The 13,037-nt window shown below is 44.1% G+C and overlaps 2 gene segments (V, D, J or C); both read left to right on the top strand.

Annotated features, from left to right (window-relative positions):
- LOC309399270 (immunoglobulin lambda-1 light chain-like) overlaps positions 1 to 13,037 on the top strand; it is a 205,068-nt gene that overhangs the window by 53,295 nt on the left and 138,736 nt on the right.
- Positions 172 to 13,037, top strand: part of LOC309399272 (immunoglobulin lambda-1 light chain-like) — a 145,329-nt gene continuing 132,463 nt past the window's right edge. The window contains exons 1-2 of the V gene segment in view: positions 172 to 246; positions 378 to 680.

Here is a 13,037-nt window from a genome sequence, read left to right as displayed (position 1 = left end):
AAAATATTGCTTTTAGACAAGAGACATCTTGACAATTGCACGTCACCTCTCTCATTAGCCTCCTTGGTTGGTAGTTGAAGAGCAAAGACATTTGCATGAGGAGGTCCTCTCTTGTCCTTTGGGGATTTAAGAGAGGTGGAGAGGAGGCAAGGGGAAAATCCATTTGCTTTAGAGAAGGGGCTGACCCATCCAATTGTCCCACCATGTCCCGGGCATTTCTTCTCTCCATTGTCCTGATCTCTGTTGGTAAGAGAAAGGAGACACAACCCTTCCTAGAATTAACTCCAGAAAAGCTTACTTGCTCAATAGTTGAGTTTTCCATTTGTGGTGCTCCTCTCCACCCTCCGTTGAACAAGCAACGTCTTGCTCTCTTTCAGGTCCCAGCCTTCAGCAACTGCAGACCCTGAAGGACCCAGAATTTGTCACAGCTGGAAGGACAGTCACCATATCTTGTCGATACGATGGTGGGAATCTTGGGGATAGCAACTACCCTTGGTGGGCCCAGCAGTTCCCTGGGAATAAACCTCGAGCTTTGATCTATCACACCAGTACCAGACCATCAGGGGTTCCAGCCCGTTTCTCTGGGTCCCGATCAGGGAATGTGATGTCCTTGACTATCACTGGGGCTCTGCTCGAAGACGAAGCCACCTACTATTGTTGCGTCTGGACGGGTAGTCAGTTCCACAGTGATTGATTCAGGTGGGGAAGTGAGACAAAAACCCTTCTCTTCATTTCATTGTTTCCATTTTCTGTCCTGTGTGTATAAGTGAAGGTTGACATTAAGAGACAAGTGTGCTTGTTATACGGCAAAAGGACAAGTCTGTCCTATCCAAATGAAGTTGATTCAGAAAGTCCACCTCCTCCTCATATTTACGCTTGTATCCTTTCCCTCTTCCTCTGTTAAAAACTGGAGGAAATCTGTTAAGAACTCTTTGCATGTTTCTCTGGATGCTGATCAAGCTCTTTACCTTTGTCCTCCAACTACATCTTTTTGACATTTTAGGGGGAGAAAGTGTACTGTCTGATGGCCATTTTTGTTCTCCATCATTGAGGCTTATCATTCAAGTCAACATCCAAGAGGTCCTCAATTCAGACATTCACCTTTACCGATTTCCACAGATATGAACCAGCTTCACAATATGTACAAAGGTGGAACTCAAGCAGAAGGCAAGGAATCTTAGATAAGTGTCTGGTTTTGTGTTATGAAATTGTGGATCAATTTGACATCACCAACATCCAGCCGAAAAAGGAAGCACATCAGAGATGGTATTCAGCCAGTTCTGACAGGTTCTGGAGAACCAGTAGCAGAAATTTTGAGTAGTTCGGAGAACTGGAAAATAGGCTGGCCACGCCCCTGCTTCCTCCCAGCTGATCTTCTTTTCTTGCCCTGAACAGGAGAACAGAGCTGGAAAGCAGGTTAGTGGGGTGGGGAGGAAATGGGGATTTTACAGTATCCTTGCCCTGCCATGCCCTCAAAACCACGCCCACAAAACTGGTAGTAAAAAAAATTGAATCCCACCATTGAAACACATTGGTTTGGAATGTGCTTTGGTGACATATTTCATAAGTCAACTGGATGGGACACTATGAAAAGATGCTTGTGGTTCTTCTTCTTCTTCTTCTTCTTCTTCTTCTTCTTCTTCTTCTTCTTCTTCTTCTTCTTCTTCTTCTCCTCCTCCTCCTCCTCCTCCTCCTCCCCCCCTCCCCTCCTCCTGTGGCACCACTAGCCAAAGAGCCAGCGCTGTCCGAAGACATCTCCATGGTCATGTGGCCAGCATAACTCAATGCCAAAGGTGCACGGAACGCTGTTACCTTCCCACCAAAGGTGGTTCCAATTTTTCTACTTGCATTTTTTACGTGCTTTCGAACTGCTTGGTTGGCAGAAGCTGGGACAAGTCACGGGAGCTCACTCCGTTACATGGGACTAGGGATTCAAACCACCAAATTGCCGACCTTTCTGATCGACAAACTCAGCATCTTAGCCACTGAGCCACTGCATCCCTTTAAGAGTTATTAGGAGATAAGAATTTCCCATTTTCTTTTGCACAATAGCGCATGCTGTCCTTCTTCATTTTCTTTTTGAAAAAGAATATATTAAGTTCCGGATTCTATGATAATTGCATGTTAGCTTTTACATGCTATTGAGATCAACTCAATTTCACAATTACATACACATATATGGATGACAGGTACACAGAAGAAATAAGAGCGTTGGAAGAAATAGAGAAGGCTCCCTTATCCAAAATGAAGTGATCTGATGGTTAGGGAGAACTTTTAATTCTTATCCCGTTCCCAAATCTCTTCTACGCAAATGTGTCGTCTGGTCATCGGGTAAAGACCTCCTAATGCTTCAGGAGAATGAAATATTCTAGTTGAACCAATGAGTGCAGCTCTCATTTGCATGAAGGGGCAACAAAATGGAATTTAAGAAAAGGAAAGCAGAAGATCTGAAGAAGGTTGTTGTTTTTCTCCCTAGAAGGACATTCCTTGCCAAAGTTGACCATGGGTTGGGCTGTGGTGTTCCTTGCACTCCTCACTTACTGTACAGGTAAAGTTTTCATGGGCCAAGAGAGGATTGGCTTATCATTTTCATAAGACTATGGATTGTTGGAAAGAGCTAGGAGCAAAGGAAGATGCTCCAGAGTCACATATATCTTCCTTTTTCTCCCCTTACTCTTTCTCTCCATCCCTGTCCCTCTCCCCCTTAAAGGCACCGATAGCCAGTCCACTGGGACTCAGCCCCCTACCAGCTCTGTGACCCTGGGAGGAAGGGTTCAACTCACCTGCGCTACAGTTCAAAGTGGCTACTGCATTCACTGGTATCAACAGAAATCCAGAGAAACCCTTAGTTATGTCCACTGTGATTGCTGCAACAGGGGAGAAGGGATCCCAGATCGGTTCACTGCCACCAGATCTGGGAGTACGGGATATTTGACCATCACCGATGCGCATGGTGAAGATGAGGCAGATTACTTCTGTGGTCGATGGAACAGTGCTCGTAACATGTTCCACAGTGGTACGTTCTTATGGGGAAGTGTGACAAAACACTTCACTCGTCTTGTTCAGCCTGAAACCAAAACCAAGGTACGTGATCTGTGACTGGAGAGGACATGAGTTGAACGGACAGGAAAGACATTCCTGCTGGTTTCTCTCCACCTGCAGAGAAATGTCTGAGTGCCCAGCAAGGGGATGATGGGCCCTGGAGTATGGAGAAGAAAGAGAAGCACAGAAAAGCACGCTCCTCAAATGACTTTTTTCACTGTGAGGAGATCCTTTCTCCTCCATCCTCAAAGGATCAGAAGAAACCATATAACTTCATTTTTGCTTGAGTAGTGTGTATCCCCCCTAAAAATCAGAAATCCCAGGCAGATCTGGTTAGATTTGCCCCAACAGTGCCAGTGTGCGCATGCAAATTTCAGATCGGGAGAATGCAGATGTTGCCCTTTCAGTGACCAGTAGGGGAAGCTGCTGTTCTTTCATAATCCTGAAAAGGATGGCCTAACCAAAAGGTTGGCCAGAGGTGTCTCCTGCAAAGTCTAACCTAGACTAAGGGAGGAGGCACTGATCCTTCACCCAAGATGTGAAATAAGGAAGGATAAAAGGATAAAAGGAAATGGTTTTGTTCCCACAACTCTGCTTTCAGAGCATGTTCAAATAATAAAAATACTAATATTGGGATTAGTTTTGAGATGCCTTTGATCTTATTTCCAACCGGAGGATGACCCTCTTCTTACCTAGAGCTGGTGGCTTTGGATGGAGATCTCCTCTCCTGGAACCATCCATGATGAGAAGACCAATAACTATGGTCTACATTCCCTCAATCCATCCGAAGCAAATAACTGCTAATTTCAATTCTTCTCCCTTTATCTCAATGTGAAATACAGTTCCAGTTATTTTATCGGTCATGATATGGAGATCAAACCTTGTCTAAGTGCTGGTGAACCACAGCATTTAATTCCTCCTCTATTTCTGAATCTCTTATATGCAAATGTGTCCTCTTGTTCTTGCCTGAGTGAGAAGGCCTCAAGGGACTTCAACGGAATACAAGAATCTAACAGTACCAATGGCTGAAGATCTCATTTGCATGGAAGGAGAAAGCAGGGGCATTTAAGGAAAGGAAAGGAAAAGATCTGAAGAAGGTTATAATTTTCCTCTCTAGAAGGACATTCCTTGATAAGGTTGACCATGGGTTGGGCTGTGATTTTCTTAGCGCTCCTCACTTACTTCTCAGGTAAAGTTTTCCTGGAACAAGAGAGAATTTGGCTGTGATTCTCATAAGAACTTGGTTCCTTGGAAATGTCTAAGAGTGGAAAGGAAGGTGCATCTGTTTAACAGAACGTCTTTCTTTCTTGTCTCTCTCTCTCTTTGTCCCCCACCCTTTAAAGGCATAGATGGCCAGTCCACTTGGACTCAACCTCCTTCCAGCTCCGTGTCCCTGCGTGGAACCATTACACTCTCCTGCTCAACTCAGAGTACTAACGCTATTAGCTGGTATCAACAACAGTCAGGGAAAGCCCCTCGTTTTGTCCACTGTAATGATTACTGCAGCAGGGGAGAAGGGATCCCAAATCGTTTCACGGCCACCAAATCTGGGACTACCGGATCTTTGACCATCACCAATGCAGAGGCTGGAGACGAGGCAGTTTATTTCTGTGGTAGCTGGAACAGTGGTGCTACTGCATTGCACGGTGGTGAATTCTTATGGGGAAGTGTGACAAAAACCTCCTCTCATCCTCTTCGGCCCGAAACCAAAAGCAACGTACTTTGATCTTTGACTGGGGGACACATGATGTAGGAGATGAGTTCCTCCGGATTCTTTTCCATCTCCATAAAAGTCTCTCTGCCCCCATCAGGGAGGGATTAGGGCACAGGACCTGAAGAGTGCAGGGGAAGCAACCAGCCCCACGGTCTCAGGCTCTAGAGGTCTGAGTAAAAACCATAAAAGAAGAATCTGGAACAATTGGAGCAGCTAAGAGTTGATTTTCTGCTAGTTCAAGAGTCGTTTGGAGGTGGGGTAAAGGGGATTGTATGAGTGCTGAAAGGTAATCTCCAGAGCAGGTTTGTGGCTGGAGGATGGAGAGATAAACCTCTAGTAAAGATGGCACATCTAACAGAGCAGAATAAGGGAGGTGAAGGTCTTCTAGTCCAACCTCCTGCACAAGCAGAAGACCATAAGCTGTTCCAGACAAATGGCTGTCCAATATCTTCTTGGAAACCTGTAGTGGTGGAGTGGTGGAGGCAAGTTCCACTAGTTAATTGTTCTCACTGTTAGGAAATTCCTCCTTAGTTCTAGGTTGCTTCTCTTCTTGATTAATCCCCATCTATTGTTTCTTCTGTTGCCATTCATGTGTGGTTCTTCTAAGTTAGATCTGGAACCGAGAAGTTCATGTGCTAAATATTTTCTTTCAAGGAGAAAGGACTTGGACAATGAAAACATGAAACTCTTCTGATCAACAGATACATCCTTCACCTCAACCTCAAGCTCATCACTAAAGTGAAGAAGGACAGAGAAGGATGCATATATAATCTGTAGCTAATCTTTTAAAAAATCAAGCATTAAAAACAAGTAAAGCTTTGAGACATCTTAAATGGAAGAATTTATAAGGAAGACACGTGTTGTTCCTTTCTTCTCTTCTTTCACCTCGTTTTTTTTTTCGGTCCTTCCTCTGATATTTGAAGAGAAGGAAGCTGATGGCCATCAAAGCACAACAGATATTGCATTTCTTCAGCCCAGGTGGGGATAGTAGATGCTGCCATATCAGTGGCCAGTAGGAGCTGCTGCTGCCTTTTCTATTTCTCCAGAAAATGATATTGCATAAGCAAAAGGATAGCCAGATGTGGCTCCTGCAAAGTCTAGTCTCTTCTTCTAGAATAAGGGAGGAAGGAGGGCACAGAAGGTGGAGAAGAAGCCTACAGACCAATAGCCTCAACTGCAAGACCCATGCCCAGAAATGGAACACACACCTGGCCTAATAAAGCAAGAAGGATTTAACTGAGATGGGTGTGGTGCAAACTGGACAATTAAGCCAACATCGACTGGCTATAGACATTGTCTACAATCCACATTTACCTGACTTTGGGTGATTGTTATGGCATTGCAGAGAATTTTCCCAAGAAGGTGTACAGTAAAGAACATTAGGAAGAAATATCCAGGAGTTACTCCACTTAAGACTATGCAAAATTTGAGGGGGAACAGGATAAAATCTATATTAATCTATGGCAATCATTAACATCAACATTCATTAAGTTCCTTTACATTAATGAAACTATATATACAGAGAAATGTGTTCAACCAGGAAGTGCAAACAATAATTCATTTTCATCCCTTTTTCTTAAGGTGAAAAGAAGTTGAAATACATTGAATAAATTTATGAATAAATTCGAATGGAAATGAATCCAATTCAAATCCAAATCCAATCCAGTCCTCCTCATTCATAACATAGTGCTCAGACCATTATTAAAAGATGGCGGATCCAAGGATTTAATGCTTCGGTTTCAAAACCTCCTTTATGAAAATATCTCCTACCGTCATTGGCTAAGCAAGAAGCCCTTATTATGCTTTGTGGAAATAAAAAATGGTAGTAGAACCAATCGGTGCAGCTCTCATTTGCATGAAGTGGCCAAGCAAAGGCGTTTAAGGAAAGGAAAGGAGGAGAAGAAGGTTAGAATTGTCTTCCCTAGAAGGACATTCATTGCCAAAGTTGGCCATGGGTTGGGCTGTGGTCTTCCTTGCACTTCTCACTTACTGCACAGGTAAAGTTTTCCTGGGCCAAGAGAGGATTTGGCTGTGATTCTCATACGAACAGGGTCCCATGGAAATATCTAAGAGCAAAGGGAGGTGCATCGCATTTACAATATTTCTTTCTTTTTCTCCCCCCCCCCCACCTCTTGAAAGGCATTGAGGGCCAGTCCCCTTGGACTCAGCCTCCCTCCAGCTCCGTGTCCCCAGGTGGAACCATTACACTCTCCTGCACAACAACTCAGAGTCGCTACAACATCTACTGGATGCAACAGAAATCTGGAGAAGGCCCTCGTTTTGTCCACTGTGATGGCTGCAACAGGGGAGAAGGGATCCCAAATCGGTTCACTGCCACCAGATCTGGAAATATAGGATCTTTGACCATTACTAACACCCAGACTGAAGATGAGGCAGTTTATTACTGTGCTAGTTGGAACACAGAAGTAACCCAGTTGCACAGTGATCAATTCTTATGGGGAAGCGTGACAAAAACGTCTTTTCAGCCTGAAGCCCAAGCAACAAACCTTGACCTGTGACCAAGGATGTTTCAACTGAAAAAGATATGAGAGAACCTCACGCAGTTTCATTTCCATCTGCTACATGGTCTCTTTGACAATCATGAAGGGTGATGGGGGAAGGGAAAGCCCAGAGCCCTGAGGCTTCAGGTTGCAAATCTGATGGGAAGAGCTGGTTTGCAAATAAAATATATTTGAAAAAGTTTCACGGCTGTATTTGTGATGAAAAGTATGATTTTTATGGGAATCTCATAGTCGTATTGCCTACATTGCTATCCTGAAAAAAAAACTGAAAATGCTTCCCTGGCACACCTATTTCCCAACGTAAGAATGGACTATCAGAAGCAAGAAGGTTTTAGCTGGGATGGATGTGGTGCCAATTGATCAATTAATTTGACATCAGTAGAAGTTTAAACTTTATGTAAATATTGGTTATAATCTCTACTTTGCTGACTTTGGAATTGAGCCCATGGCACAGAACAGTATTTTTCAAAGAAGGTTTATAGTAAGGAAATCTCTGAAGAATTATCCATGAATCAGTCCATAAAAGGATACAATATAGAAAGATTTTGGGGATGAGACATCCATCCATCTATCCATCTATCCATTCATCCATTTATCCATCTATCCATTCATCCATCTATCCATCTATCCAGCCAGCCATCCGTCCATCCATCCATCCATCCATCCATCCATCCATCCATCCATCCATCCATCCAGCCAGCCAGCCAGCCAGCCAGCCAGCCAGCCAGCCAATCATCCACCCACCCACCCATCCACCCAGCCATCCATCCAATCATCCACCCAGCCAGCCAGACAGCCAACTAACCAACCAGCCAGCCAGCCAGCCAGCAAATCAATCACCCACCCACCCAACCAGCCAACCAACCAACCAACAACCCGATCAACCAACCAACCAACAACCCGACCAACCAACCAACCAACCAACCAACCAACCAACCAACCAACCAACCAACCGTGAACTGTTGAATAATGACTAGCCTTAATTTTTTGTTCTTTGATTAGTAAAAACACACATATATTTAGGGGAATATAGAACACAGAATAATAAAAAGAAGGGAACCTGGAGGTCTCCTAGTCCAACCCTTTCCCATGGCAGGAGATCCTATACCATTCTGAACTTTCATTTGGCTTGACGGGATGGATGCACATGATCATAGAAACAATAACAATGATGAAATAAAATAAGTTTTTCTTAAGGTGATACAAGGTTGAAATAAATCCCGTGATTCTCCTCGTCCATGACATGGTGCTCAGACCTTTACTAGGTGTTGGCAAATCCAAGCATTTAACTCTTCCCTCAGTTTCTGAGCCACCTCTGTGCAAATGTGCCCAACGGTCATTGGCTAAGATAGAAGACCTGATTATATAAAAAAAATTCTAGTAAAACCAATGAGTTCAGATCTCATTTGCATGAAAGGAAAAAACTGGGGCATTTAAGTAAAGGAAGGGAGAAGATCTGGAGAAGGTTATAATTGTCCTCCTTAAAAGATTACTCCTTGCCAAAGTTGACCATGGGTTGCGCTGCAGTCTTCCTTGCACTTCTCACTTACTGCACAGGTAAAGTTTTCCTGGGCCAAGAGAGGACTTGGCTATGATTCTCAAAAGAACAGGGTCCCATGGAAATGTCTAAGAGCAAAGGGAGATGCATCACATTTACAATATTTCTTTCTTTTTCTCCCCCACCTCTTGAAAGGCATTGAGGGTCAGTCCCCTTGGACTCAGCCTCCCTCCAGCTCCGTGTCCCCAGGTGGAACTGCTACACTTCCCTGCACAAGAACTCAGACTTCCCACAGCATCTACTGGTATCAACAGAAAGCAGGAAAATCCCCTCGTTTTGTCCACTGTGATGGCTGCAGCAGGGGAGAAGGGATCCCAAATCGTTTCACTGCCACCAGATCTGGGACTACAGGATCCTTGACCATCGCCAATGCAGAGGCTGGAGACGAGGCAGTTTATTACTGTGCTAGTTGGAACACAGAAGTTACCCTGTTGCACGGTGTTGAATTCTTATGGGGAAGCGTGACAAAAACCTCCTCTCTGCCTCTTCAGCCTGAAACCACATGCAACATACCTTGACCTGACACTGGGGCCCCTTCAGCTGAACAGAAATGAGAGAACCTCGTGCAATTTCATTTCCATCTGCTACAAACGCTGTTTCACAACTTAGGAGGGTGATGGGTGTAGGGCAGTGGTGGGCAACCCGCGGCTCGGGAGCCACATGCGGCTCTTTACACCCTTTAATGCGGCTCTTCTGTGTGCCGGGTGCCCGCTCCCCTCCCTCCTCTCGGGCTTCGGAGGGAAGCTTCTGCAAAAGCCCGGGCGAGTGACAACCAATTTTGGTCCTATGACTGCAGAATGCTGCAAAATACCATAAATGCAGGCCAGTTGTTGAGTGTTTCAAATGTGATTGGAACACTCAACAAGGTGACCACAGTGTGTGTGTGTGTGTGTGTGTGTGAGTGAGAAAGACAGACAGAGAGAGGAACAGAGAGAGGGAGTAGGGAGGGAATCAGAGAGAGACTGACAGACAGACAGACACACACACACAGACAGAGAGAGACAGAGAGGGGGAGGGAGGGAGAGAAAGATAGACAGACAGAGAGACACACACAGAGTGAGTGATTAAGTGAATGAATGAGAGACAGACACACCCACATACACAGAGTGACAGAGAGAGAGGGAGGGGAGAGAGACAGAGGGAGAGACAGAGACAGACACACACACACACAGAGTGAGTGAGAGACAGACAGACAGACACACACACAGAGTGACAGAGATGGGGGAGGGAGGGAGAGAGAGACAAAGAGCCAGAGAGAGAGAGAGAAAGAAAAAGAAAGAAAGAAAGAAAGTGGGAGAGAGAGATGAAATTAAAAACAACAACATACAAACCTGACTTACTCAAACTATCCAAGGAAATGCAAGGCCAATGTTCACATTAGTGGTTGTGACTTTGTCAGTCAATGTCAGGATGTAATTTTCTCTACATTGTAAGGCAAATTTTACGGAATTTAACGTTATCGATAAATAATATCGTTCTAAAGTTTTTGTTTTATTAGTTGTGTTATTTGTATCCTCCCGACCTATGTGGATACTTGCATGCAGAATATTCTCAATAAAAACTTATTGAAACTAAAAACAGTGTACCATCCTATGTATTTTCGGTTTTAAAAATGTGGCTCTCAAAGTAAATTTCAATCGTGGTTTTGGCGAGATTTGGCTCAGTTGAAAAAAAAGGTTGCCCACCACTGGTGTAGGGGAAGCCCAGAGCGCTGAGGCTTCAGATTGCTAATCCAATGAAAACAGCTGGTTTTCAAATAGAGTAGAGTAGAGAGTAGAGTAGAGTAGAGTAGAGTAGAGTAGAGTAGAGTAGAGTAGAGTAGAATAGAATAGAATAGACCTAAATCTAGATCTAGAATATAGAATGGAATGGGATGGGATGGAATAGAATAGAAAATGGAATGGAATAGAATAGGCTAGAATAGAATAAAAATGGAAAGGAAAGGAGTGGAATGGAATAGAATAGAATAGAAATAGAAAGGAATAGACTAGACTAGACTAGACCTTGGATGTCTTCTAGTCTATCCCCCTGCTCAAGCAGGAGAACCTACACCAGGGGTGTTAAACCCAAGGCCCGCGGGCCTGATGTGGTCAGATCCGGCACGCAGAGCCATCCTGGAAAATGTAAGGGGTTGGCCCACATTGCTTCAGCCCAGTCTGCCCAATGAGAAGATGAAACATGCCAACAGTTTGGGGAGTAGTGTCAAGCTGGCCATGCCCACCCAGTTGGCCACACCCACTCAGTCGGGCACTGGAGGCAAGCCGTTCCACTGATGAATTATTCTCACTGTTCTCTTCTCATATCCCCATTTTTGGCGAGCTTCGGTGTCTGCAACCCATATAGATGCAGACTTTTGGAACTCCTAATGCATCTAATGTTCTTTCAACCTTACTTACTCGCTTCCGCCACCAAGAGGAGAGCATGTGAAGTAGGTTCCCCTTGCTATTTCCCACATGTGCCTGAAAAGGTACCTTACTTGCAACTCTTTGGGCACTAGATGTCACTGTCGGTCTTTCGTAGTTTCCATCCTAAACCTTACTTAAAAGAGACAAGTTTGAGTTTCTCGGCTTGGGGACAGATAGTTCTGGAGAAGGTCTGTCTAAATCAGGGGTGTCAAACTCAAGGCCCACGGGGTCGCCCTGGAAACCGCAAAGGATTGGCCTGTGGTACCTCTGCCAGTGAAAATGGAGCTTGGGCTTCGTTTTTGCTGGCGGAGGGCTAGCAAAACAAATGTAAAAGAAAACAAAAGGAGAAATAGTTTCCCTTTTGCATTTAGAATTCTTTATTGACCGAGTGTGATTGGACACCCAAGGGATTTGCCTTTGGTTCATATGCTCTCAGTGTACATAAGGAGAATGAAATACATTCATCAAGAATAAAAAGATATAACACCTAGTAATAGTCAAGGCTACAAATAAGCTATCAAATCATACTAGTAAAGAAAAAAAAATATAAATTGAAAGATACAAGCAACATGGTTATAGTCATAAGTGGGGAGAGATAGATACTAGGAAGGAAGAGAAGAAGAATAGTAATATAGTTTTAGGTAATATGACAGTGCTGTGGGAATTAGTTGTTAAGCAGAATGATGGTGTTCGAAGAAAAACTGTCCTTATGTCTTGTTGTTTTGTGTGTGTGTGTGCGCGCGTGCACGTGTGTGTACTTTGGTTGTATAGCAACCAAACTTGTTTCACAGATGACTTACTCTCTGGAAACAAATACTGTGGGGGGGGATAAGACACCCCTAAAACCCCTTGGGGTGTTTGTGTTCTGTTAAGATACAGCCTGTTGTGCCTTAAAATGGCTTCTACTGTACTGCCTTAAAATGGATTCTACTGTGCAGCACAGTGGAGTTGCCATGGTAACAACTTCACAGTACTCCACAAGGGGGCTCCCTGTAGTAAGGGGGAAAATCCAACATTAGAAATTATGTTTGGTCCAGACATTTGTGAATGTCTAATACAAGATTGGGATAAACAAATACCCGGCCAATCCTAGGTAAAACAGCTAGTAGTAGATAAAGAAATATAGATCTGGAATAATTGTACTCTACTCCTGACAATGTGACAATTTAAAGTCTCACCTTACCCTTTTGTTGCTCCTAATAGTCATTTGATTTGGCATCCTGTAAACCAAGCTGAAAGTACCCCATACGGCTTGTCCCTTTCTCACATCCTCCCAGGGGAATTGACTCAATTTACTCAAGCTGAACCACAGACCACTGTCAACTTTCGGTATAAGGCAAGAAGTGGTTTATGTATCTCCAGAAGGCACTATTGCCCAACAACGGATGCTTTTAGCTGGTAACCACAGTAACACAATACAACAATTTACACAGGAAGAGCTAGGAAGATTTCATGAATGACAATCAAGATGTTTCATCTTTTCACTCTGCCCAGATTCCCCCCGACAGAATGGTACCCCAACTATTTTTCCCTCCATCCTGGGTAGATTAACTGGATATTGTTTTGAGTACTCTGTAATGCGGACAGAATATAAATTGTCCTGAAAACAAAGCAGAGACGCCATGGCATGGTTTAACAGAATAACAGAGTTGAAAAGGGACCTTGGAGGTCTTCTAGTCCAACCCCCTGCTCAAGCAGGAGACCCATTACCATTTCAGACAAGCGACGGTCAGCCTCTTCCATCTCCACCTCCATCCAAAAAGGGGGCAGCAAAAAGCCATTTGCTGATTTTATGC

The sequence above is a fragment of the Natrix helvetica genome, assembly GCF_964273705.1.
Source record: "Natrix helvetica genome assembly, chromosome: 14".
Taxonomy (NCBI): Eukaryota; Metazoa; Chordata; class Lepidosauria; order Squamata; family Natricidae; genus Natrix; species Natrix helvetica.
This window is presented reverse-complemented; position numbering and strand designations above follow the sequence as displayed.